The sequence below is a fragment of the Paramacrobiotus metropolitanus genome, unplaced genomic scaffold (genome assembly GCF_019649055.1).
Source record: "Paramacrobiotus metropolitanus isolate TYO unplaced genomic scaffold, Prichtersi_v1.0 Parri_scaffold0000042, whole genome shotgun sequence".
In the NCBI taxonomy this organism is placed as follows: Eukaryota; Metazoa; Tardigrada; class Eutardigrada; order Parachela; family Macrobiotidae; genus Paramacrobiotus; species Paramacrobiotus metropolitanus.
In genome coordinates, this window is record NW_026570262.1 from 1,094,549 (window position 1) to 1,119,448 (window position 24,900).

At 41.2% G+C, this 24,900-nt stretch overlaps 2 pseudogenes; one reads left to right on the forward strand and one right to left on the reverse strand.

Annotated features, from left to right (window-relative positions):
• The first annotated feature begins 733 nt into the window (after positions 1-733).
• LOC129590766 (A disintegrin and metalloproteinase with thrombospondin motifs 20-like) lies at positions 734-18,659 on the forward strand (annotated as a pseudogene).
• Positions 18,660-19,847: 1,188 nt separating this feature from the next.
• Positions 19,848-24,544, reverse strand: LOC129590784 (cyclic nucleotide-gated cation channel alpha-3-like; annotated as a pseudogene).
• Positions 24,545-24,900: the final 356 nt, after the last annotated feature.

A 24,900-nucleotide genomic window follows, 5' to 3' on the forward strand; every position in this document is an offset into this window, starting at 1 on the left:
AGCAAACCAAGCTGTATTTGGCGAGTACCGGCAGTGGTGATTGACACGCGTACGCAGCGGCTAAACCAAACGTTTCTTTTATGCATGCAGAAAAGAAAATTCCTTTAGGTACTAAATGGTTTAGTTTTCAGCCGCTTTGGGCTTGTCCTAGACCTAAGTTATTTATCGTTTGTGGATTGCTAAATTTATTATGTAGTGCTACGGCATAATAAACGATCCGTGCTAAGTCCGCGTCTACAATACTTTCTTATACATAAGCGTTTAGTACAGAAGACACATCTGTACTACATCGTTTACGCACAAGATGAGCACTTCGTGATAATAATTTGCCAGTCCGTTCTTTTGCCAGTATTACGTATTACACTAAGTATTGATGATGCGGTGTAAAGGGTAAATGCGTAAAGATATTCCCACCCGCTTCGTCTCCTTGTGTAAAACTTGCAGTAGTTAAATTTTCGGCTATGTAATTGTACAGTATATATATGATAAATATATATACATGCGCCGTTTCCGAGTGCGCACAACTTTTATCGTCTAACTTGCCGTAGTATGCTGTCACGCGTTTTGCCGCCATTGGTTTCTTCGTAGACAGCCGAGCCAGTAGTACAGATATATCTGTATATCCTGCCATGCAGAGCAATATGTATGTGATAGTTCTATGTATTCGCACAGAGCCAGTTAAAGATTTGCGCGGGGTGCGCGTGGGAACGAGCTAGTCTGTTTGGGTACGTGTTGGTTAGCCGGTTGCACGGTGTATCTTGGCTGCCGGTGAAGATGGATGCTGGTCCGATGCAGCAAAGTTTTTATTGCTTTTTGCGTTATTGGATATCGTATATTACAGCATCTTTTAACGATCTTCTCTTTTAGCATTTCTTTTTAGCTTCGCGCTTGTGTGTCTGCTAAAAGCGACCGGTTTTGCGTTATACTACCTGCGCTCTACGGTTAGCTGCTCGGCTGTATACAATAAAATTCTCCATGTATCGGTTTTATTGATACCGCCAAATTGCCAATCCCATCCTTCTCGTCCAGTATCTTGACCAGTGTCGGCTTCACTGTGTATATATGTGCGCGCGCGCTTTTGCAGCTGTTTCCAGCAATCATACATGCATTTATTCATTAAAGCAGACACTAAAACCGGCGACAATAGCTTTTACTTTATTTTATTCCGAAATATAATGTTACGTGGGCAAAGGGAATTATTTTCACCAGCTGAATGTTGCGAGCGGCCATGATCCGTTTCTTTTGGAATAATTTATATTACAGCACATCTTCCTCGTGGATCATCGCCGGACGTTGTTTAACTGACAATGTTTCCACTTTTCATATTACGGATGATTTACAGACAGCCGCATATGCAACGGATGCAGGGTTTTTGTTGTATTCTGTGATCGGGAGCTTATTATTTATCTGGATTGGTCTCTCCCTTTGCAACCTCTCACCGGGCAGTGGCGCTCATTGCTTGGGTTTATCTGTGACAAAACTGTTCTTCCGTGCCGACCGGGTTCAGTGGCGATTTCCCGCTCAGCTGCAGGCGGGAAAGGCGTCCGCTTGCATACAAGGGCCACCATGTTCCATCCGTCAGTGCCCCTTTATGCTTTGTTCGTTGTTGCAGCATTTATATATTTTTCTTCTTCTTCTGTATATTCCATATTTAATCGCCGGTATGAAGAGCAGCATTGTGCGGGTCGTGTCGACATATGCTGCTACCCGCAGCAAAGAATATTACCATATAATATACCGGCTATATGGCGGACACTGCCGGGTATTGTCGTATCGCACGAGCTAAATATCAACAAATATACAAATGTTTATATGGACAACTTATACAGTCGGGATCATGATGTGAGTAGCGCCGACGACGCCCCAATGCGAGTATTGTCTGTCAGGCGAGATAGAGCAGTATGCGTTGATGAGATGATGCATCAGGAATACTGCAACAGGAAATGGAGTCCAATCGCAGCTGATTATCATACCAATCAGACTCTGGTATGGCACTGGAAGATCTCTAACACGGTTAGCCCTTTATCTGGCCACAATTGTCAGCTGTCTGACAGGCAACCTTGGCCGTCTGTACAACGCCAACGCCGGCTGCTGCTGCATCAAATGCCTTCCCATATTGTTGCTTGTCATCCTTTAACACATTTCGCAAGAACAATTGAAAATGTCAACACAACGATTTATGCTGCCAACATTCATCATCGTTACTTTGTAGCACAAGGTAACAACGCATGCACACACGTACTGGGGCACTATAGCTAAGACAAATGCAAGTGCCGCTTTTAGAAAAACCGTGTGCAAAATTTATTTAAATGTCTATTAATATTAATGTGCTCCTTATTAGCCGTCAAGGAAAAAGTCGTTCGGTTGCCAACATGCCGGCAATTATTTTTGACAATATTCTTTTTGCGGTTCCTAGAATCTTTTGCATCCAGTGCTTTATTTAACTGAAACCTATGTTTGTGCAAAAATTTTACACCAGAAATTACATACATCGACGCATAACAGCAAAAAAAAGCATACTTTTGCGAAATAGCCGCATTTCATAGGCCAACCAGCTTTTGCTGGAAAACGTAGTTTTTTCTGTGCTTTGCTTAATGCATCTCCACAGATCTCTTGAGACTTAATTACTGTGCATAAGTGATGTGGAATCAGCGTATTTCGCATATTTGAATTGAAGTTTTGTTGGCGTTAAGTAGACCACTTCTTGCGATACAGTGTTCTTCACGGTGAATTGGTTGGCTTATGAACTATTACGAACTACTACGCATACGATGGCGACTATAGTGTAACCATTTGCAACAAAATCGGATGTGTGCACACGAAAAGTCCAAGTCACCCCCTTTATATCAAAATTTAGATAAGAATAAAAATATCAATCAAAATAATTCTGTTACGGTCGATAACAGTTTTGTAGTTTTATGATAAAAGCATATATTTTTTACCGGTTTTTCTTGTTATGGCTTTTATACTTAAATTTTAATTGCTGGCTGCAAAATGCAAGTTTTACTACACAGTCAGAAAAATAAACTTCCGATTTTGCAAAGGCACCCATTTGAATTACCTATTAAAAGGGTTTAACACCTTGGGTTAGTACCCGATTGCACCAGTTTTCGCCAAAGAATTTTGACTTTTTAAGACATAAACCTGGTAATAAAATTGCGATAGGCTACCGAGACATAGTAAACAGAATGTCGGGCTGATTTGTTTAACAGAGCATGGATGATGGTATCTAATGGCTGGAATTATAAATGGGATTCTTTCTGTTTTTATTTGATTCTTCAATACAATTTGTACAGTATAACGAATAAAGCAGAAACACTTTTGGCATTACTAAAAAGCTAGCAGTTAAAGAAGAAAGAACACTTTCAAATGTAGTCAGGTATATAGCAGTCATTTTAAACAAACTAATTAAAAATTTTCAGATCGGCTGAACAGACGAGCAGTTTGATGTATCTAACGCGAATTTCGTGTATCTAACGTCAATTTTAAATTTAAAAAAAACTGAAATTTTTTCACATTTGCAAACGAAAACTGGGGCCTTTAATTTCGATACACAGCAATTCAATTTAAAGCATGTGGTAATAACTGATAAGTTAAAAGTTAAAACCAAAAGTTGATGCGAGTTGACTTTGTATCTGGACTTTCAGAATCTTCCGGGAATATTAACCCGGACTATGAACTAGTTTACCCGGTCACATCCGCACGGCATTACAGCTACGATGCCGATAGCAGCCAAAAAACCGATCCACTGCCGACATCCGAAATTGATAAAACGGGCCGGGCGCGACGTAGTCTTTTGCACCCACTGAAGAATGAAACCGACTATCTTATTCAAGCATTTGGCAGAAGTTTCCATTTTGATTGGATTGAACCTAGCCAGCTGCTGTCAGGGTGGAATATTTTATCACCAGGGTTCACGGTGCAGCATGTTGGCCATCAGATGACATGGCTGGATACGGAAGCCGCGAGGCGGGATGTCACTTGGCTGGACAATTGTTTACGGGTCGGCACGGTCAACGGTGACGTAGATTCTAAAGCTGTGATAGATTTATGTTGGAACACGTTGCACAATATCCAAAAGCCGGCTCGGCTCAGCGCCACGGCCGCGGATTACCCGGTTGGGCAATTTGGTTTGGTGAGTCAGCACGTTAAAGGACAATTAATTAGCCAGAGTACGATGCAGATCTTCTATACGTCAGCCGAAGTCGGTAGTTGTCGTTTATACTAAACTGAAATAGTTAAACAGTTTTTTTTGAAACAGTTATGTCACTAAAACATTTGAATTGTCGTTTTCGGATAGTCGCAAAAAATTTGAATGATTTTGGCATGACATTACATACTTGTATACACGTGTACAGCGCTGTGCGCATCTTTATTTAATTAATCACATATACGATGCCGGAGCGTACCTTATTACTTTGCTCGAAAACGCCAGTTCTTATTACATTTAAAAACGACTGCAGTTTTTTGCTGTTGTGGCTGTTGATTAGAGGAAGAAGTTTTTAAATTATTTCCCTTCCAATTTGTTCATAAAACTAGCGACGCGTGAAAAGTTTGTGCATTTTGACGTAAGACACTATTATTTTAGCGTGCGACTGCTGTAGTAGCGTATTTGAGCGGGAGCTCATTAACACTGTGACGTCACAACCGCCGTCTACGACTTTCGGGCCATTTACTTTTCGTAACCCAATTCCTGACCCTCAGCATGGTGCAGGAAGCCATCGCCGCCATACAGCTCTGCGTTCATGTTAAACAATATAAAATTTTATTCTATAAATATTTCTTGCGAGTATCTTCGACAAAATCAAATTCCACTTGGGTAATTATAGATGGTGTTCCAGGCGTCCAATTATACGCATCGCCACAACCGACTTGCTAAGGTCAAATTGATAACTGTTGATACAAACGGTGGTAGACCATACCGCGACGTTCATAACAATTTTTCATTGCCGAGATAAGCGGTTTTTTATCCTCGTGCCTGGTTTGTGAAATGGTAGCGTGGACGTGGAGCACATAAACTACGATACAAATTCTAGAAATATGTGTGACTACATCAACGTGCAGCATAACAAGCTGTATCTGTATGTGCATAAATGCAACCACATTTAATTTAATTAAGGAATGTCGTTAAGCAGTTAATTTTCCTTTGAAATCGCAAAATGTTTTATTCCCAAATGTGTTTTCTTTTTTTTATTATTTGATGTATGGGTTATCCCCAAAAAAATTATATAGTCTAGGAACATGGCGAACGTGCTTGTGTCTTGCTTAATATTACGAAGACTCAGACATTCCCGTATCTTTCCAACGCCAGTTGGTTTTTTGTGCATAATGCGCAGTAGATAACGACGGGTAACGTGTGTCATCACGATCCGGAACTTATCTGCGCTCCGAATGGTCAAAACAACTATACCGCACGTATTCAAGATACCGCGCTGCACAGCTCCGTTTTCTAACATACCCGTCCTTATCTCTATGAATCATAACTTATGCACCATAGTGCGCTGCACTGGCCGTATACCAGCCAACAGAGAAAGATGTCTGACTTTTCGTATTATAGTAAAGTAATAAGTGTTTTCACGTTTGCACTCGTATTCCAAATACGTACTGTTACAGTAGTTCTTATTCTTAATCAAATTTAATCAGTGAAGCTTATGCTGTTATGGGTCATTAAATCCCGTGTAATACTCATTTTCAGCATAAGAAACTTAATGTTATAATTAAATCTATACAAGTCGAAATAAAATACTGCGCATAATAATCGAATTTGCTTGCATTGTTTGCGTCGCTGAGGAGGTCTAACTAGAGCAATAATCACGTTACACGAGACACAATATGTCATAATATGTTACACCTAATACTTAATAGCACTTGTGCAATCATTAAAAGCCACAAAGCGTTCTAAAGCACGTTTAGCACTTTAGTTTCACTGATGAATATTTCAATGTTTCCGCACGTTGATTTGATCAAATCGGATCCGTTAATAGTAGTGAACTGCTGATGATCGCGGGTATGGTAATATTGCGGTTGCAGGAATTTCGGCGTTTTTATTGCCAGACGGAAGTGTATTGTTGTACCGCGCGTTGGCAAATGTTAGCCACGTGGTAAAAGTAAACGTGCCGCAAAAGGTTCAAAGCACACAAAATTGTTGGCTTAACTGAAACAATATTGATAAATCATAATTTTCTGCTCATGCTTTATTGAAGCCATATTCCTGATATGTTGCATTCGTAAGCAAGCATTGTGTTAATGGAAAAACCTCACACAACACCTGTTCGACCACAAGTACTCCAAAGAAAAACAAGAAGAAAAACCTTTGCCGCACTTTGTCCACTTGAGCAAGTGTAAGAGGAAGTTACATAGCCATATATAACACTAGACATAAGTTTTATCATGTAGAGCGAGCGTTTAAAGAGTTATTTTACAAATGCCGCCCACATCAAAATACTGATACCGATCTCTCAGCGATATTTATAATACTGACCATTGCGACCATTAGGATCATAATTCTGGTGCAATGTCGTATGCCGCTTCCGTCGCCGATGCAAAACTCTTAGCATCTCTGACTTGCTAAACTTTCTTGAGAATCAGGTTAATTGTCGCTGCACCATCAATAACGCGACAACAATACTGTTCGTTGTTGGTGTCAACCTAGTAATGTAAGCTTTTACTGGCTCATGCCGCATTAAGGGCCGATTCATCAATGTTTTCCTTACTGTGTTAACTTTGCGCAATATAATATCTGCTATGGTGTACCGACGTTACATTATTACCATTGTTCGTGGTGTGGAAAGAACATGCAATTATACGAATAGTATCGATGAAACTGTTCGACTCTGTGAAAGTGGCCATACTTTATAGAAATACACATACGAAAACGAAATTAATAAATTATGTACGTAAGCCTGTTACGATCGATGTCATCTTGGAAGGCATTTTAAGTTTGTAAGCTATTGTTTTGATTGTGCAGTGAACTAAACACACCAAATTTATCGATTAGCAGTTTATCGTCTACTATGTTTTTCTGCCAGAAAATGTTCGCACGTCTTGCACACCGTATACGGCAGTCGCGCTTGGGTCGTTAAGTGCCTTGTTGAATGTGAACAGTTGCCACATGCTTCCGCTTTAATGAGAAGATTTATTGGCTTTAATAAATGCATGTTATATTCATACGTGTTTGTGATATTTTTAAAATTCTGCATTAATTTTCAGTGCATATGAAGCAGAAATCGTACAAGTGTTTGTACTCGGCAAGCGCTGGAAACGATTGCTATTTTATTTCGATACGAAACACCTGTTCGGATTTGCCACATTTTATGATCATGATCATCGCTAACGATGATACGACGATACGATTTTAACAAGTTACTGAAAATTTCGCAGAAACAGCAGGTGATCATGATATGGCTAACGTCATACCGTACCAAAAAGTTCTGAAATTGTAGATGAATTGTTTGTAAAGTGCAACAGAGCTCACTGAACAGCGGAGACAAAAATAAGATTGTTCAGTTTAATCTACAGAATAGTATTGCAGACTACAAAGTAACACTAATGTATTAGTGTTTTCCTTTCTTACTGACTCTGGTGCAGTGAAACCCTTGACCATATTATTTATGGTCCATTTGACCGCCTGGATAATCGCGATATTTTATTTTCCTTAACTGAAGGGTTCTAAGTGGCTTGCAAAAATTTTTTAGTGAAAATTTAAATTCAATATTGATGAAAAGTTTTAAGCACGGCAAAAGTATGCTGGTTCTTTGTGCCGGGTCAAATATTAAAATATGCAAGTCGTTCGTTATGTTTGTTCAGCCGATTCTGTCAAGCTGTTCATTTCCTGCAGCGACAGGTGCGTGGGCATTAAATCCATTGATAAAAGTGAATAATTACATGTATATTGAAGAATGCTGAAAACGATGAATTTGATTTAACACAGTTGAAATTATGGCGTCCTGCGTGCAAGCATGATGTGCATTAATTGGTCAAATACTGAGAATTCATTTCGCAACTTGCGGCTTGCGCAGCCCACTTGCGGACAACCTACTGTCTGCCTGGGAGTTCGATGATTGTCATCGAATGCCGCACAGATTGACAGTAACTAGCATTAGGTTTGTTCAAGAATTTTACTGAATAAAAAAACGTTCCTTCTTGACGTCAGAGGAATTCTGATATCGTTGAATTCTTTCGGAAACATTGTACGACTCACTACGACATGATTTCGGTGATTCAGTAACCAGATAATAGAGCATGACGTACATTTGCGGTTTTGGTGGTTAAACATAGAATATTAATTTTAAATGATCTGGGCGTAATCGATAGTTTCATGTCCACCGGTAGCAAATTATGGGGCTAATGCTGTGAAGTGTGATGTAAAAACGTTGACCGCTTTTATAATAAAAAGATTACAAATTCAACGAAACATTACACTACTATTCTCTGTCTTTTAATATACAATAGTTTTTATCTAACTGTTTTCCACTGCTGAAAAATGAAGCATATATTCGTAGAATTATTACTTACTGTTATTTACGCACAAAATACTTCTAAATCATGCGTAATTGCACCTGGTGTGTATTCTTAGATTACAAAGCATCGTAACAACTAGACCGCGTTGTTATGTACGTTGTTATTTTAACCCTGAAACTGCAGAACGCAGGGCATAAAAATGTATTACCATTTTGACAAGAAATTAAAAAGTTTGATAGACGGCACTGTTCATATGGAATACATAATTTTATATACTAATTAACGATAAAATAAACTATAAAATACAGTATAACTATATAACTATAAAATAATACTATAAAATACAGTATATTGATAACACATGTCTTCCATCACGCAACATTTAGATCGCTGATTAGGTACCCTAATAAGTAACATGAAATTTCAGATGGGAGCATTTCATTTACCGGATGCTGACTATCTTTTGCAACCAATGGCGGATATTTCTTCCAGTATACCGCGAAACGAAAATACTTTTAATTTTCCTCCGCACATTTTATATCGAACTCGGCATATGTCAGACGACATACTTAATTCATCCATGATGACGGTCCGAAATGTAGGAATGAATCGGACAACTGGCCGAATGAAACGCGAAACCGACATGAGCGAATTCACTTCCACAGCGTGGGAATATCATGTGGAATTGCTGGTTGTCGCTGATTATTCAATGCGGCAGTTTCACGGGAAGGAATTGAATGAATACATTCTAACACTGATGTCCATTGTTGCAATGATTTACCGCGATGCAAGGCAAGTGGTTTGAATAAGGCAATCTTCAAGGTTACAGAATCAATTTTGTTGCCATCAAAGCCTAATTAGAACTGTGCTTACACAAAATGCAGTTAACAGCATTTCAAGTAATAAGCAATTAGTATTAACTATTAAGTATATATTTGCCTTGTTAAGTATCAGTACTTTTACTCTTTTAGTAAGAATTTCCTGAGTATGAATATTAAATTATATTCTCCATAAATGTTCCTCATAAATGGACTTTTATAAAAATATTGACATTTACTTGGTTTTGAAAGTGTTCGTTTTTATAAATACCGCAAAAATTGACGTAAAAAGGCTCTTGTTAGGCCTGGCAGAGTTAAACAGCAAACGTTTCCCAGGGCATAACGTCAGACCTTTGGTGTTGAAGAATTATTGTTACATATCCGTATTTATTGAAAAGGCAATCAATTATATTTGCTGGTTGTAGCATTGGCAACTCCATTAGTATAATAGTTGGAAGACTAATTGTACTCGAAAACGAAAGTGATGGACCGCGCATAACCTGGAGCGCCCAAGAGACATTGGACAGCTTCTGCAAATGGCAATCGGCTTATAACATGCAAGACGACACCCATCCATTCCACCACGATGCCGCCATTCTCTTGACCCGGCAGGATCTCTGCCGTATTAAAAACAAATGCGACACGCTGGGACTGGCTGAAATCGGCACCATGTGTGACCGTCAAAAATCCTGTGCGATCGTCGAGGATAGCGGTCTGAGTTCGGCCTTCACCATTGCACACGAGCTGGGTCACCTTTTTAACATTCCCCACGATGATGACCGGATGTGTCGGAGTTTCATGCCGGGAGTGTTCTCCACCTACACCAATGTCATGGCGCCCCGTTTAGACCATAACTCCAATCCGTGGACGTGGTCGGCGTGCAGCGCGAAAAAGCTGATGGATTTCTTGGAATCCGGTGAGGCCAGCTGTCTGCTGGACGAGCCGAGTGCGGCCAACAGTATCACCACCCGACTGGAATTAGTGCAGGGCCGAGATCCCTATCAGATGGAGCGGATGTCCGTCAATTCCTTTCTGTTTCCCGGTGAGATGTTTGATGTAACCAAACAGTGCCAGTTGGTATTTGGTGAAGGCGCCTCGGTGTGCCCTTTCATGCCGGTATGTAAGCGGCTGTGGTGCACAACCAGTCTGGGCAACCAGACGGGCTGCCGCACGCAACATCTGCCCTGGGCGGATGGCACGTCGTGGATGGAATATGTGGTGTAAGCGCGGAGAGTGTGTTAAAAAGGATTTTACCCGCCTGGATCCGGTGGACGGCGGATGGGGACCGTGGAGCCGATGGGGACGATGCTCGCGAACGTGTGGTGGGGGAATTAAGGAATCAGTCCGTGAATGTGATAATCCAAAGTATGGCGCTGATGCATTGGTGCGGTGATTGTAGCACGTTCCATGTATTCCATAATATATTTTTGCAGACCTCAGAATGGTGGTAAATATTGTTCCGGTCAGAGAATTCGCTACAAATCATGCAACTTGAAGGACTGCGGAGCGACCGAGCTGGACTTTCGGGAAGAACAGTGTAGCGCATTTAATGGCAAAACGATGGGCTACCAAGGTGTTGAACCCAGCGTGGTATGGACTGCCAAAGTTTATGGTCGTAAGTGGAGTTGTGTTTGTACTGCATTAATATTTGATATTTGTTGTGCAAGGTCTCCGTCTGGACAGTTACTAGAATTCTCATATTTTTAGAAACAAGTCGTCAGAAATGCAAGCTGTATTGTCGAGTTGAGGGAACGAGCAAGTTTTTCTTACTGAAGGACAAGGTCATCGACGGAACAGCCTGTGGACCGGATTCTTCGGATATATGCGTTAACGGCGTCTGCAAAGTATGAGCGATAAACAAAAATTATCATACGTATGGTAGAATAATTTAATATTTATTTGAAAAATTACATAATAATGAAAAATTTATTATATAAAATTGTTAGGTGCAGTATATCGCAGCAGGGAAAATGTTGTTAGATAACAGAGATTATGTTCTTTACAACATATCTTCGCAGAAACTGTAATGTGACATGCTAATATTTACGACCATGTTGGCCCGCATGTCTTTTGTTGATGTGGTTTTTCTGCATGTAGTTCTCACTATCATTCAAAATTTACGATCGTCTTTACCAATGTTCCACCTTATTATTTCCGATACATAAAATCACTCATCCGTGGCTATCTGTCATGCTTCCGCGTAAACTTATCATTAATGTGTTGTACAAGATCAACACACATAAAAAAGTCATGTTTTCTCAAATGCAGAAAGCAGGATGCGACGGCAAGCTCGGGTCACAAATGAAGCGTGACACGTGCGGTGTGTGCGGCGGGGATAATTCAACGTGTCGCACCGTGACGGGAACATATAACGAACGCAATTATGGTATGTTGCAACATGCTCTGAGAACACGGAGAAATGGCACGTTTTACGACAGCGTTAGGTGCATTGTGTTCAGAAATGTCTGTCGGTGTTTGTACAGGGTATAATTTCATTGTGGAAATTCCTGAAGGCGCTTCTAACATTGATATACGACAACATGCCTACGAAGGCCGGAAGGATGATCACAATTATCTCGGTCGGTAGTCGACAAGGCAACCTGTTTATGAGCCGTTAAACTGTGCCGCTTAATGGATTTACTTTCACAGCCCTTGTCAACAGCGAAGGCGCATATCTCTTCAACGGGGACTTCATCGTTTCCATGTTCCATAGAGAATATCCAGTGAAAAATGCTGTGATCGATTATACCGGTTCCGATACCGACGTCGAGAGGATAAATTGTACAAGAGCAATTGGTGAAAAGTTACTACTTTATGTAAGTGTTTCACGACTGGATTTTCAGAATTGCCATTACTGTAAAAATTCCTTTGGCATTTTATGTTCTTTCTTGCAAAAAAAATACATGAATGCATGCTGCTCTTAAAATACAACACGCACAAAAACACGTGCCATTTCTTAATTTTATTAGCGATGCGACTGGCCGATGAAGTTTTGAGTGGATTTTAATCCGCTTAAATCTTACACCATTTTTAGGTCAGACGCCAGCGCTAAAAGCATGATAATTTATTATACATTTAATTTGAGTGCAAATGGTGCAGAAGGCCTTCCGCAGTAGAGAATTTCCCGAGAATTCAGATGATTTTGTTAGGAAGATGAAGTGACAGTTAGAATTTAATGGCCCTAAATAACCCGCTTGATATGCCGCATCAGTCGGTCAAACGGACAAAGCGGGCGCTCATTACGAACTTGTTTGACTGCCGCGGACTTTTTGATTAGTGACTGCTGGTTTTATCTGCCCCCATGTTACCGCATAACTTGGACATGAAATATTGACACATTTTCTCTAAATTTCCACTTGCCTCATTCAATCGGGTGTGATATATGGTCTAGGTTTTGACAGTTGGGGAATTGCGCCCTCCGGATGTTTACTACGCGTATATGCTGTCGGTTGGAGATGAATACAGGTGGGATCCAGAAGGACCATGGAATTCATGCAGCAAAGAATGCAAAGGTAAGCACAAACACATTGTATAATAAGTTAATAACCAATATAAACAAGAATAATTCACAGACATAAACAAACAAACATAAAAATGCTAAAACAATAAATGTGATGGATGTGCCGTTCACACTGTTACGCATGTAATGCAGTGCACAATTCGACAGTTACTACGAGTGCGGGTGATAACACTTCATAAATAATTTAGAAATTTCTGTTTAGGCTTGCAGTTTCGTAACTTACTCTGCGTAAGGAAGAACGACCGGCATCCAGTTACGAAAGGCAACTGCGTCGGCCAGCCACCCTCGTCGGAGTATTCGCGCTCCTGCAACGATCACTGCGCACTGCGCTGGGACGTTGTCCAGGATCCGGATGCACAGTGCAATGCCCTGTAATGAGCCCGGCCGAATCCGTCGGCAAGTGCGCTGCTTGCGGGAAATGTTCGACGACAATCAGCGCCACGGCGAAGCGCACTTGTGGTATCAGGACAACCTCTCCTCGGCCGATCAGCGCAATCAGGCGCCGCGTATCCAGGAAGTAGATGTCGAAAAGTGCAACGAACTAGCGGAACCCAAGCCAGCGGAAGAGATCGCGTGTACCGGCAGCTGCCGGCTGGTGGCCTGGAAGTACACCGCCTGGTCGGAATGCAGTCGGCCGTGCGGCGGCGGCGTACAGAGTCGCTCGTCGGTCTGCGTGGATTTAAGCACCGGGCATAGTGTTCCGCCGTACAACTGCTCGTTCCACCAAGCGCCTGAGCCCAACCAAAAGCATGTAATCCCCAACCGTGCGGCCGACTGGACAGTTGGACCGTGGAGTGTTTGTTCGACAACGTGTGGACCGGGAATAATGCGACGCGCCGTTAAGTGTTTGTTGCGTATGGAAGGCACGGAAGCGGAAGATGCACTGTGCGATCCGGTGAAGAAACCCGCGCCGGCGATTCGTTGCCCGGATGTACCCTGTCCGCCACCACCTATTTCCGGTCCGCCTCCTGTACCCCGGCGGCCGGTTGTAGTTACGCCACCACGCCCAGTTACAGTGGTAACGTGGAATGGGTGACTGGATCGTGGACACCAGTAAGCCGTAAAAATAATTAAAATAGTAATTTTAGTCTTGAGATTGATAGTTAGATGCTAATTTACGCTGCTCTGATTATCCAGTGTTCGAAAAGTTGTGGGCATGGGGAAAGGTATCGTTCAGTTGGGTGCCGAAGTCGCGACGGAAAATATTTGACCCACATCGCCTGGCGACCCTGCCTAAACCCCATGAAAAGAGCAGTGTCTGGTTTCCGAATGTGGTTCGTGGCAGTATGGCGAATGGGGTCAGGTAAGAAACACGATCGCCGGGGAAATGTTTGATAAACAACTCAGCACCGTGTTTGGGTGACATAATATTACATGACATTTCGGTTAATTATCAAAATCGCGGTCACAAAATCATAATTACAGCTAATGAAATTAGAGAATTATATTGAAGAGCCTGTGAAAATTGCTGCCAATAGCTACTTGATAATGTATTTTTTATTGGTAAACATTTTAAAAGCAAAAATTAAAATTGAATAACATGCTCTGTGGTTTGTGCAGTGCACCGCTAGTTGTAACGATGGTCTCGGGGGAGCCATGCAGCGACGATATGTGGCATGCGTTGTTAACCACCGGCCGGTCAAGGATGAGGATGAGTGTGACAAAAACAGCCGTCCACCCAGCACGCAGTTGTGTCCGGATCTGGCCATGTGCGAAGTCCGCACTCTGATCCGAATGAAAGACAGCGGAGACCGGAACGCGGATGACCCGTTAGTCCAGGTCAGATATGAGCAATATTATCAATCCACGCCGGAGACAACGACAGCAACAACGACGACGACTACACAAAGAACCACCATTACCAGGCGACCTTCTAATATCTCGACAACTGCAGCACGAAAAGGCATCTGGATTACAGGTGGCTGGGGAAAGGTAAGAGAATAAGGGGCTACAGAGTTGAAAATCCGGAGTGGAAAATACAATGGTCAACGATAGTACTTTAATGGCGCTTCAAAGTTCAAAGTGTAGAAATTTGTTTTTTGCCTAGAATTGTTTTGCTCTATTTATTTTACATTCCACATTTGTATGTCAGTACGTTTTATTATGTGTCTGCAGTGCTCGAAACCCTGCGGTGGCGGAATGCGGCTACGTCTGGTAGCCTGCCAAATGCCCGACAATAATTATAGATCGACATCCGATGGTCCCCTGTGTGACGAGAGCAATAGGCCGACAAATACGTCCCGCTGCAACGAGCAACCCTGTCCAGAGTGGAAATACGGCCAGTGGGGACCAGTAAGTACCGTTAAACCATGCATCTGCTGAATCTTGTCAGGCAGTTGGCAACACGGCAACACACTTCTTCAAAAGGTTAACTTTTAAGTGTAACTACAATATAGATAATGCCAAGTTGCTAACGATGCTTGCTTCCTTGAGTAAAATGTCATAGCAGCACCAATCCCGTCTAAATATTCATTTTTTTAAATGAAGATGCACATAAAATCGGAACGGAAAAACACGAGGAGGACCTTTGCTAACTTGTTATAAGTAATGAGAACTGAGCAATATTCATTACAGAAAGTGACGATCAGTGATCATTTACGCCAGCTGACAGCCATCACAATTTGTTACTACGAAGTCCAGCTGCTGTCAGTCAAGAGTTATCTGGCAGCCATTCTAATGACGGTGTTATTTTTAGTGTAACAAATCCTGCGGTGGGGGATACCAGCGGCGTATGGTACAGTGTATAGACTCCCGCGGATCCACCATGGCCAGCTACCATTGTAGCCGCTCACAGCGCCCGGTCAGTGTCCAGCGCTGCCACAAGACCCCCTGCAGCAGTACACCGGTGGATTACTGGAACACCGTTGCGGCCGCATCCCAGATCCAGGCCGTGCACGAAGTGGGTCCAGTGCTGCAACCGGATCAAGTGCAGCCGACCACCACCTCGGTGCAGGGAATCTGGCAGGCCGACGCCTGGTCACCGGTACAGACACGTAGAACTACACGTAGGGTACATCCATCTGGAAGCGGCCTGGCAAAAGCTAAACAGAAAAAATACTTGCAACGTTATCGGTACAGAAGTGCTCGGCTTAAGAAAATAACCGGGATGTCATCGTTTGTAGATGATGATATCGACTATGATTATTAAAATTTTCCGCGTTGATGCGACTGATCACTGCCTCTTCCATGACCTTTTACTTTGTATTCAAATTTGCACTGCCATTGTGGTTTTTCTATTATTTTTGTTGAAGAATATTTTGACAGTCCACCGTTATACATCGTTTGTGAATATGTTGTAGTTGTTAGAAATCTGTTGGAAAATAGAAACCCCAGTTTGTCGGCGATTTGTGTAGTTCAGTGTACTTAATTCCATGCAGTATGTAGTGCATTAGACTGTCGCTGTTCCAAAGGTTCTAAAATCGGATGTATAAAAATAAACATAAGTTCTCTTTAAAAACCAGGCACATTGTCAAGTTCAGCTAGTATAACTATTAAGCAGCTGGCGTATGAACTGGTTTTGTTGTCTAATTGACATTGCCGCAGGGTATGCATGGCAGAGCCGCATTAATTTTCTTACCCACAATGCTTCGAAATTGCTCGTATGCAAAATGTCACTTCTGTCCGAGACGATGGCGCCCAACATATGTGTTTTATTGACCATTCCTTCTGGTGTAACGCCGCTTCCAGATGTTGATTTTTTGGCTCTTGGGCTGTATATTTTTAGGCAGTGGGTTCTAGGTACATCGTTAAAAGGCAACATACGCGTCTTCTTAAGCTTAAACTTATGCCCTAGTCCTATAGTTTTAATAGTCAGAATTAATTGCGGTACTGTGAATGCTCATTTTACATCAACGCTTTTACTTGCCATCTAGTATCTGTATCTACTAGTAGACAGACTATAGAATTAATAGTAGGTACACGGTACACCACGATATGCTGCAGATAATGTATCCACTTAGTATCCGTTCGTATACTGCACCTGCTTATACATATATATTTTGATGTAATTATTCTAATACTAAATGCTTTCTACTTTTCAGCGCTTTGAATATTGTTTTTGTTTCGGTTTGAATTACAGTGTAGTGTGACTTGCGGAAAAGGAATCAGGAAACGAAAGGTCAACTGTGTTGATCCTCGCAGGACGGATATTCAGGTAGATGAAGCAGTCTGCAGTGCGAGCGAAAAACCTCCGTCGACCGATGAATGCAGACTGGAAGTTTGCCCCAAATGGCGAGTTTCGAAATGGTCGGAGGTGAGCGCAGTTACTATTAAAATAGTATAGAACGCCTTACCGTTCTCCGAAAGTTACTTTATACCTCGTTTAGGATCACACCGTCTCTCAAAATACTTTGTACTATGCCCACATGCGTTTTTCTTGCAGTGCTCCACGGATTGTGGTAAAGGTTATCGCACCAGGGACGTTATGTGCGCTCGTGGTGGTCTCAGTCAGCATTTCCAATCTACCATGGTAAAAGTGGACGATGCCTTATGTAAAGGTCAATTAAAGCCAAAAGGAAAACGGGTGTGTGAAGAATACCAGTGTGGGAATCTGTATCGCTGGACTGTCTCTCGGTGGTCAGCGGTAAGTCCAAAACCGGTGCGAAGTTCGCTCAAACTCGGGAATTTCACTTTGTGCTTCTATTTATTATACCTGACAACGAACCTTTTCTATAAAAAAAAGAGTAAACATTCTGAGTTTTTTTACTATTTACCATATCATTGGTCATAATGGTTTCATTTCCAGTGTTCGGCTAGTTGTGATAGCGGAAAACAATTCCGCCAGGTCCAGTGTGTATACTCTGTCAACAACACAATTGTTGACTCTTCCTACTGCCGACTACGAGGCAGTCGACTGAAATCTCCGCCATCCGTCAGGGTGTGTAAAACCACCAAAGCCTGTGCTTTCCGCTGGATGGCTGGCGATTGGTCAAAAGTACGTTGTGCTTATCATCAGCTGTAAATTTTTTTTGCTGTACTAGTATAAAACTTCTAACGGGTAGCGACGTACCAATAAAATTTCTTTTGCCAATGAGCCGCTGCAGTAACGGATTGCACGTAGGTTCATAAATGACTCCAAGTAATTTTACTTAGATTAACTTAACAAAATAATTTTTGTCAGTCTCCCACGTGTCATTGTTTCCAGTGTTCTCGAACTTGTGGTTCCGGTGTGCGGTGGCGCCGCGTCACATGTCACAAAGTGGACGAATTAACCGGTGCGACTATATGGTGGCCCACAGAGAGTCCCTATAGATGCGATACCAGAAACAGGTAACGTGAGTTTGATCCTTTTCAAGCTACTTTAGACAATCAGGCGTTCGCTCTCGGTGATACACGTATTTCCGACTGATCATATTATACTGATGCTTTGCTATTTTACACAGACCAAAGGAGAGGCAGATATGTTCGTTCGGAGAATGTTCCGATCATTTTATATGGCAAGCCGATAACTGGACTGAGGTAAATGCTTCTACTTTATCAGACTCATAATAATTTGCTTCGAAATTCTTAACAATTTTCAGATAATTATTTGCTTACTAATAATGTTATGTATTTTACTTTAAATCCGAAAATAATATGAAATTAATATTAAATATATTTACAATAATCGTATTGTGATTTGTAATTTTATGCTCTTTAAACTAAAATAAAATCTCATTCTTCAGCGTCATTGTTGTATTTGCTTGATAGTGCTCAAAGACTTGTGGAAATGGCATTTCCAAACGTAATATCTTTTGCCTGCACCAAAAATCTCAGCAACTTTTACGGCATTCCTTCTGCAAAGCTAGTCTGAGACCGAAACTACGAAATCCTGCAATCCTGAGCCATGCAGCCGGCTGAATGAAGTACTAAATCGAAACTAAGCCGCGCATACAGCGTTGGCGTGGCCGCACTGTTCTCATCCAGACGGGCCAATTCTGCGATCTGACGTTTGTTATCTCCTCAGAGAAAGCTCTTAAGTAATCTCTAAGTTCTTCCTCTTTTCCTCTCGCTGAGCAACTCCAGCCCCAGCAAGTACTCACTTGTGCATCACACACACACCAAACAGGACCGCCAAATTGCTCATGAGGTTAAAGTTGATGGAAAGGCTTTTGTTTTTTTCCTGGTTCTTTCCGGTCTCTCTTTTGCTTTTTCCAGTTTACCTGTTTTGTTTTCACTTAATTAACGTTGTTGATGGATAATGCGCGTGTGTGGTGTTTTGGGTTGTCCACATCTTTTTTTTCATAAGCGAAACTGCGTGGAGGTAGCCTTGCATTTATCTGAATGGACACGTGACAGGATCGGATAACTGCCAATTCATGGAACTGGAGACTATCCGAATGGCATGCGACAAAGACAAGTCACTATTTGTGTTGCATTTTACAAAGTGTGCATTTTCAAGTGTGCATTTCTAATTATGGTCGCGCTTTTGCGTACTCGTGGCCAAAGTATTACGTGTTTCAACTGCCTTTTGGAATATTTCGTTTTTTTATGGATAGCGGTAGATATTTGGATTTTTGTTTGTTTGTTACCGGTTAAATATTTTGTGTTAATTATATTATTAATATTTGTTATGTATTATTATAAATCAGAATGTGAAAGACAGCATCCGAAACCGTGTTGTTTTGTATTGAAATGAAATTATTACAAAAAAACTGTTCCGTTGCATTCCTTTTCTTTAGTTATTGTACTTTGCTCTGGGTACAATCTACTACCTAATAGGCAAGAAGTACACTCGTATGCTCGAGTCAAAATCTATATATTATAAGTAAGAAATAAATCATTTTTGTGACAATACACAATATACAAATACAGAGAGTTATTTACTTACATTTAAGATAAAGGTGTTACGAACACCAGTGCATCAATATCTTTTCATGTGATATTTAATATTTATTACACCATATTTTTCATCAAGTTTAACAAACGCTACGCAAATCAAAGCAACAACAAAATTCCCAAAAGGCTATTGATCAGGCATGTCTATTGATGTATCAACATGGAGAAAAGGCGCCACCGGCAAGGAAGATATACAAAGACATTGTGGTAGCTTATAAGTCAGTGCAAAAGGGCTAAACAGGAGTTTGAGCAAAGGCTAATTTGGCTTTTGTCCTTGTCGGATGTGGTCGCTCCCGGTTGGATGCCAGCGCCTCCAGAGCAGCCAGGCGTTTTTTGAGTTTGACCGTATCGGTTATAATTGTCTTGGTAAACGATTCAATCAAAGGACCGTCTCTTGGGATAGATTCTGCAGTCTTTCGATTTTATAGCTCAAATCCGTGTCTTCATCGGCATTTGTATGTACCACTCCGACAGCGTGCGATCTTTCAGTAGCTCTCTGCTTTTGGCGATCATCTTTTCCCGGGCTACAGGAAACTCTCCAGAACCTCCTTAAAGTCTCCACTGGATAAACTGAAGAGTTCGGAGTAAGAAAAACTTTGGACGTTGGCAGTTCGACGATTCTCGTGTTTGGTGAAAATACTTAATAAGCTAATCTCTCCGAAAACGCTGCCCTGGGCCAGATTAGCGAAGACTTCGCCCTGCTCCGATACCACCTGTAACGTCCCACTGCGCACGATGTACATTTCTTTCCCAACGTCTCCTTTCCGGCAGATAAGATCACCAGGAGAAAACACTTGTAGCTCCAAGCGCATAATCAGTTCTTCCAAAAACTGAGGCTCACAGTCGACAAACAACTGCACTCTCTGCAATACAGGACATGGATATATGAAAATAACTGCTGGTGCGATCGTAGGCCAGTCTTGTGTTAGCAAACTCAATAATTAATCCTTTAATCGTTTTACATGTGCTTTACAGATACGTACGTGATTTACCGTATCAGCAGCATGCAAAATATGCAAAATTTAGCCTGAGCGCATGCATGTGCAAGTTTTGAACCCACAACAATTGTTATGTAAAGGTTTTTTTGAAGGTTACACGTTGACGCAGCTTAATTAGCCCTAAGCTTCTTTGAACATACTTTAGAAAGGATTTTTCAAAGGTCACTCTCTAGATCTGAAAGCTTTGACACTGATTAAGGTAATGTTCCACCCACGGTAATTTGTTTCGGCATCTTCGATGTATTGATTTGCTGTACATTCAGTGTACTCAGTACACTCTACCGCTTAATTAATAATACCGACGTTTGCACTAGCCAGTAAGTACAAGTATGTATACTGTACATACAAAGTGGACATATTCAAAGATCGGGATCACGCTCGTGTAGGTACAGGTATTAATGCGCTTTCCAAAAAGAACTGAAATATTCCTGATTTCTATAAAATAAGCATTCACATTGCAACTTGGTACAGTAACAGTGCCGACATTTACGATTACATCTTCTGTGACAGACAACAGCGCTAAGCAATTCAAAGCAGCTGCATTACAATCGATTGAATTTTTAAAATAATCAAAAGGTATATCTGTAGAACTTCATATTGGTAATGTTTTAAAACTCGATTTAAAAAAAAGCACGTTCTGAACAGTATGCCATGGTAAAACATTCTGATGGTTTACAGACCTACTACAACCAGCAGTGAAAACCAATTATCTGAACGTTGTTCTTAATGTTTCCGGGATGCCATGCAAATGCTGAAGAGCGATCGATGTGCAACTATCCCAAGCGCTTTATTATCCCAGTGGGAAAAATTGTAAATGACAAGACAGCTATCCTTCCCAATCAGATTTCAATAATACGCTCATGATAAACTCTTACGCAAATGACAATTCCATTGGACGAAAATTTCACAAAGTTGACATTCAATTTCCGCTCTAGACTTAATTCGGATAATATGAAAGTGTACAGGACTACGTGCGCCATATTAAAAGCAGTGAGCCATACATTTTGATTTTATAGTCCAGACAATTGATTTGTTACGAGTGATGCTGAAGTTATTGATGTCCTTCAAAGCATGGCGATTGTATATAATTTTCGATGGATATCTAATCACGGCGCTGCAAACGAACTGCCTATATATAATGCGTCTGCATGTATGCAAGTATGGGTGCGTTTTCTTTCTTATTTCGTCTGCAAATTCGCTGCCTATAATAATTCAAAATTGTCAAAAAATTGTGATGGCATCAAAAGTCAACATTACGTGCTGCACGAGAAATGTCGAAGCCATCGTAATAGAGCGGATGCAGCACTATCCTCATTTCTGACAGATAATCATGCAAATTATATCGTCTGAATTAAATATGGAAAACACACAATCTAACCTGCATTAAGTATCGTTATCCATATTTAAAGAGTGTGCTGAAGGTCTTGACGCAGTCAGCTAATCAATCGATTTTTTATGGTGCCAAGCAGCAAAGGTTATTCAGCGATCGATGCCTTTAAGACAACGTAGAAATCGAATGTCTCAGAGGTGCGCGCGTTTTTACCGTTTTTCTATGCCGAAGAGAATTGATGCCTGAATTGAAGTATCGATCGCCAATATACAGAGAGCTATCGTACCAAATTCAAGAAAACCAGCACAATTTACAGAACCGTCAAAAAAGAAATAACTGATCCAGTGCATATAACTTGTTACCTGAAACGTGTCCATTTGTGCCGCTTTGGCAATGCTCCTCCGCAGCGGCACCGGTAAGATCTCCAGATCATTTTCGCTGTTCTGAAATTTTCTCTTCCCACATGAAGGTGGCCCATTTTAACACGCGGTCCTGCATCTCTTCATCAACATGTCGGAATGCCATGTATGTCTTAATTCCATCCAGTTGCTGACGAAAACGCGTTAGTTTGCGCCGATTGTTTCCGAATATGGAGGCCACGATAGCGATAATGGTACCAACCAGTATATGACCTTTGAGAGTGAAGTAGCAGCGGAACAACAATTCGATGACAAGTGAGGCTTTAGAATTATCCCTTCGTCAGCCAGAATCACAGTAGCCCAGTGCAAACAACGCACGTACAAATTAACAAATTGTCCTTCGCTGGAATTACCGTAATTTTCGATCGTCCATCCGTCATACCCAAATCCAATGTACACATTAAGGAGTAATACGCACAGCCGGTTAAATGAATTAGAACCAAAAGGTAGAAAAGAATCCGACCCAGTCGGAAGGCCATGGGAAAGGAAGAATGACTGGTCATACGTTCGATACATTCAAAGACGCGGTGAACTTTAAGGCAACGATTGAGCCGCCATGCCCAATTTCCTCCTTGACGAGTGTGGAAAAATAAGCAAAGTCAGTTGGCACGATACTGACGACATCCAATACAAACACCACAGATTTCATATACAACTGTCGGGAGCGGTGGAGGTCTTGTTCAATGATCCCAGAATATGGGGTAACTGCAAAACAACCGAAATTGAGTAAAACGACAAACATAATCGCACGGCAGAAGAAGCACAATACATTAACATATGAAAATGCAACAATATCGGTAATCAACTGTAAAAATCATACGCGAAATATCTATGAAATAGTTCCGCCATTGAATATTGACCTGAAGGCTACAGGTAAAAACAATAGTCACTTTTTCCGAATGGCAACCTTATAATAAAATAACGAGACACCAATTTGGTGATTTGAAGACTCAACAAAAAGCAATAAAATGTCTATGAACTGACGTTAAATGTATTAATTATTCTGCATTACGATCATGTCTCACGCAGGATAATAATTTTACTTACTGTCATTTGTGTAGAAAACCTAAAATCGAAAATGGATATAAATCTGATTGGCTTATTATATTAATTTTTTCAAAAGAGAACTGAATAAAATCTATACTGGATAATGGCTACGTTGGTAAGGTTGAAGTACGCTTCCCGGATTAAAAGCCTGGTACTTTAGTTTCACTGCTGGTTTTACGTGTCAGAATGTTGGCTGTTTTCATTTAATCATAGCGCCTAGTTGCCGACCATTCCATGTGCTGTCAGCTGATTGGAAGTTAACGTAGAACGTACAGCAATGAATCTTCTGTTTCAAATTCAAATTAATCAACCTCGTTGTTAACTTAAATTATGATCAAATAAAAAAAGAAATACTTCACGAAGGAGAAAATGCAGTTATGCATCGTATACTTTTGATGTGTCATACGCTTTGCAACTCCAAACAGAATCGTCGACATCTTAAACTTTTATTCTGACTCGTGCAATACAGCATTAGAAAATTCGTATAAGTACTTATTTTGTTTACTATTGTGAGTTTGTGTTTGTGTAATACCATAGCGAATTCAGTCCAACCGATTCTAGTAAACAAAAAATGGATCCGCGACTTAAGTAAGACTCATTAGCAATATAGGTCAACATATACACTTTGGGAAATTGGCTTCCAGAATCGAATTAACGCTTTCTGATAACTGTACCATGGATTAAATCTAAGTAGCCTGTCCTTCCTATTGATTAACAAAGAACTATTCTGAAGAGTCCACAAGTATATAGAAAACAATAAATGCCAACGTCGGCAAATCAGACGGCACTTGAACTACTCAAGCTGTGCTAGTGTCAGACCACAATCGAGTCGACACATTTTCCTGTCCATAACAGGACCTCTAGTGCACCGCACATACCACATACACAATACGCCGAGTGCGTATGGCTTCTTTCGGAACCCAATTACCATACAGCTATTACGTCTTACTCATTAGAAAATGCACGCCGATATCCATTATGTAGAAAATATCACAGATAAAATCCGGAATCCACAATCCGTGCTGGACTTGTTCGAACGCCATCCGTAATGGTACGGTGTACCAGTTGTAGCAGACGCTGGACGATATTAACACCAACCAGGCAAAATAAACTGATCCAAAGGGATCCAAGTTCATCCATGGGGCACAAAGCCCGCCATGTCATAAAGCGGTCACACAACCACATCGAAACAGCTTACAATTGTATGCCGATTCCCGTAGCATTAGTATTCTGGAAACGGTTGACGGCGCGTCCGCGTCCACTCGGTTACCATATAGTACAACTGATTGGGAATGCAGCCTTCATTATAATGTGGATAAACACAGCACACCGACTAGTTACAGCTGCTGCACGTAAGGAGGAAATGACCGTACATGCCATAAGGATAAAAGATTACACGGGCATTTTGTTGCCGTAAACCGGGCAAGACATTTACAAGGATGCGTCTCTCAACTGTCAGCCGATGAAGAGTTGGGCCTTGCGTGATCGAATC